General features: G+C 37.9%; 1 protein-coding gene across 4 annotated transcripts in view; it reads left to right on the forward strand.

Moving 5' to 3' along the window:
* Positions 1-7: 7 nt before the first annotated feature.
* LOC128877642 (dorsal-ventral patterning tolloid-like protein 1) overlaps positions 8-3,633 on the forward strand; it is a 20,359-nt gene continuing 16,733 nt past the window's right edge. Inside the window, exon 1 of one of the 4 annotated variants that reach the window (XM_054125129.1) lies at positions 8-2,791. The gene's annotated coding sequence lies outside the window, so the exon portion shown is untranslated. The remainder of the gene's footprint in view (positions 2,792-3,633) is intronic. The other 3 variants (XR_008457277.1, XM_054125133.1, XM_054125132.1) reach the window with 3 other exon arrangements.

Raw genomic sequence — 3,633 nt, forward strand, 5'->3', positions numbered from 1 at the left:
CTCTCTCTCTCTCTCTCTCTCTCTCTCTCTCTCTCTCTCTCTCTCTCTCTCTCTCTCTCTCTCTCCCTCTCTCTCTCCCCCACCCCCCACCCCCCACCCCCCTCCCCAACCACCCAAAAACAACAAACTCATTATTCACTTACCGTATTTTATACCTACCTACTCTACTTACCTACACACCCTATTTATAAAAAACATAATATCGAGGATATAATAATAATAATTAATATTAACGAATATAATAAGGATGATATTGCTAATCAATACTGAGTGGGTTTTTTGTGACACGATAAACGTTTCACTATAAATTCTGGTTTTCCTTCGAAATTATAATAAAGGAAGATTAATTAAACATATGTAAGACAGGCAGGTAGGAAGCAAGCAAAAAAAAAAAAATAATAAAAATGTAAGAAAGAAAAGAAAGTAAGAAAGAAGGAAATAACGAACGAACGAACGAACGATATAAAAAGAGTGTAAAAGTTCAACTTGCGGGGGCAAGGAAGCATAACTGGCAAAAGCGGAAGCAGTTCACGGTGACGAGACTTTAGACTGATCTAGGTACTAGCGTTACGATATTGGCCCTGCCCCAGCTTCGAGGCGCCCCAACAATATTATATCACTTACCCTTCGCTATTTTATACTTTGACCGGTGTGGCAGCTGGGGTGCCTGGGGGGGTTATCGGTCGCATTTAGGATAATGCACCACTGTGGCTGACGATGCTGTAGCCGCAAGCGCGCCCTTTTACCCGGTCATTGCCCTAATTCGCGGCACACATCCTTGGGAACTTGACTCTTTTTGGTTGGCCCGTGTCAGGCGGATGTTGTGTGATTTTTGGGTCGATCAATTTATGTTAATAGCGACCCAAAGACGTGTTTTTTTTTAATTATATATAAATATATTATATATTATATTCCTGCGAATATGCATTTTGTGACGTGATGTTATTTAGCACTAACGAGGAGAAACAAATTACAAAAATGGAACTATTGTACGAGATGAAAAATGATAACAAAAGAAACAAACAAGCATTATTGTACGTAAACAACACTATTCACACGAACGTATACATATACGGTTTATGTTTCTCGCGCCACATTGCCACGTGTCAGCTCCACGGCTAAAAACGAACGACAAATTCCTTAAAACGACCAAATTCTTCTTATCGTTGATAATTGCGTTTTTCAAATTTTTCTTTTTAATTATTCACCTTCCAATTGCTTTGCTTTTATTCTATAATTTTTTTTCTTAATTCCCGCGATTTTTTAAAAGTTGCCCCTAATTTTAGTGTGACGTAGTTGAACGTAATGATTATTGATGAATTTAAAAACGATGTTAAAAATGGTTCCTTTTTCGGGCTAGGAGCTTGATTTAAAGTGTCAAAGATTTTTGTGTATGACCAGATGTATTCTACATGTCTCAATAAACAGTTGTATGTGAATTACCTTTCTTAAACAGGTGCTACTTTTATTTCACACCCTCGACATTGTAAATCGCTGGAATAATAGTTTTAAGAATAGCGTTTAATTAGAATAGCTACATCCTTTTACCGTTCATTGTGTTATCTAAGGATTTTAGTGCCTTCATCTTTTCTATACATCTATGTAGTTGAAAATATGTATATGTAGATTTAATGAAGTATTAGAGGTGGAAATAAATGTTGTGTCTTTCCAAGGTTCGCTTGACATTTATTATTTACATTTGCTATTTAAAAGAATAACCATACAAGTTTTAATCTTTTCTCAGCCACGCATTCCAAGGGAGAGTACGTATAGTTATAAAATCAAATTTCAAAGGAATCTGTGTAAAGGCTCAGAATTAATTTTTCCGCCCAACATTATACTTTTCTCTTTACACGAAACTACCCCCAAAAATATGTATTTGACCTACTAGCGAAAATGGTTCTCCATTAGTAGAACACGTGAAATATTTTAATGAATTCGCTCAGAGTACGATAACTGTATCGAAATGAATTTACGACCGAGTTTAACAAATATGAAAAGCGTACATTTAATATTTGATTCGATGTTCTTTTTAGGTTTCGTTGTATCCTCGATGGAATCTCCCACCACGGTACTGCCCACCCTCGAACCAGTGGCGCGCCAGTGGCGCCTTTCGTCCCGATAGTAGGGCGTGTTGGGGTGGCAGTATCTCCGTAACGCTGACAGAGATTAGGGGTTGCTTAACGTCGCGTATCTATCGTGCCGCTCTGCCACCCTTTTCTCCTCCTCACTTCTCACATTTCCTCTTTTCTTCGCACACGTACACACACGCGCGCCCGCACACGCACGCACGCACGCACGCACGCACGCACGCACACACACGCGCGCGTGCAAGCAAGCACATTCGAAGGAACGTACAAATACACACACGCAAAGTCCTTATTTCTCTCTTATTCGCAACGTAAAATTGCGAACAGATGGTGCTGTGTCGATTTGATTTCTGCGGTGCGGTCACCTTCGGTATAGCGCGAGCCGTGTTGCCATGAGATTTCGAAAGATTGGTTAACGCGTCGACAAACAGTTTGTGCGCGTATATATTCCACGAGGAATATTATTTCAATAGAGCTGATAACCCTCGACGTTTGTCGTTTGTTTATTTTGTGAGATTCGGTAAACATGATTCTGAGAAATTGCAGTGTAAAGCAAAGTGCGTATTTATAATAAATTCGAGTGCTACGCAGCAGAGGACATTCGAGTCATCCCATCGCGTCGTTCGCACTTCAGGTTCATGCAAGACATTGTCAAGTATCGGATAATGTTTCAATCCATCTCGGACTATTCTCCTCTCGAGGTATGTACTCACATGCGTATTGTTACATACCATCTAGGGTTACGGATAGAGTCAGATTTGGTAGGTCTCTAACACCCTTTGTATTCTACTAGTATTTCGATTGATACGAATCATGACTTTCGAACAGACAGTTGATACGGTATTTGCACTCGTTTCATCGTCGATCGGTAACTTGACACCTTACAATCTGTATTTTGTCGATTAGAAACGTTTTCTGGTCAATGTTTGTGCAATATTTCATAATATTCATATAATAAGGGGAGTATACGATGCCGCCTTAGTAATATCGTAGAGAACAAAGTATTTTAGTTACCGTGGCAGAAAGTCGACTAGTAGGATACCAGACGGTAAGACAGGTGTTGACAGTCAATATTTTGTTGTCACACATTTCTTACTAATTTTACTTCCTATAGTTTCGTTTTATTAAATCATGTTTAGAAACCTATTATATTATACGTATTATGTATCTGTATTTTGTTGTGACACATTTCGATTCAACGACACTTTCCACCCCAATTCTTCAACTGTTTTACCGACTTTACTTTCCTTTTATTAAATTATATTTAAAAGAAAGAGAAAAAAAAATATCAGTTTATACCTATATGTGTACTATACCTATACATGTACTTGTCGATCAAAATCAAACAACATTTTGCCCTCAAAATGTATAAATTTGAACCCAGCAGGGAGTAGAAATAACTTTAAGATACGTACACGTATCTAGACATATGTGTTCTGTTGAACAGGGAGGGCGGTGACCCGATATCTACTCTCATTGTTCTCTGTTTTCTTATTTTTTATTTTATTTTATTTTATTTTATTTTATTTTATTTTATTTTATT

Source organism: Hylaeus volcanicus, chromosome 5 (assembly GCF_026283585.1).
Source record: "Hylaeus volcanicus isolate JK05 chromosome 5, UHH_iyHylVolc1.0_haploid, whole genome shotgun sequence".
Taxonomy (NCBI): domain Eukaryota; kingdom Metazoa; phylum Arthropoda; class Insecta; order Hymenoptera; family Colletidae; genus Hylaeus; species Hylaeus volcanicus.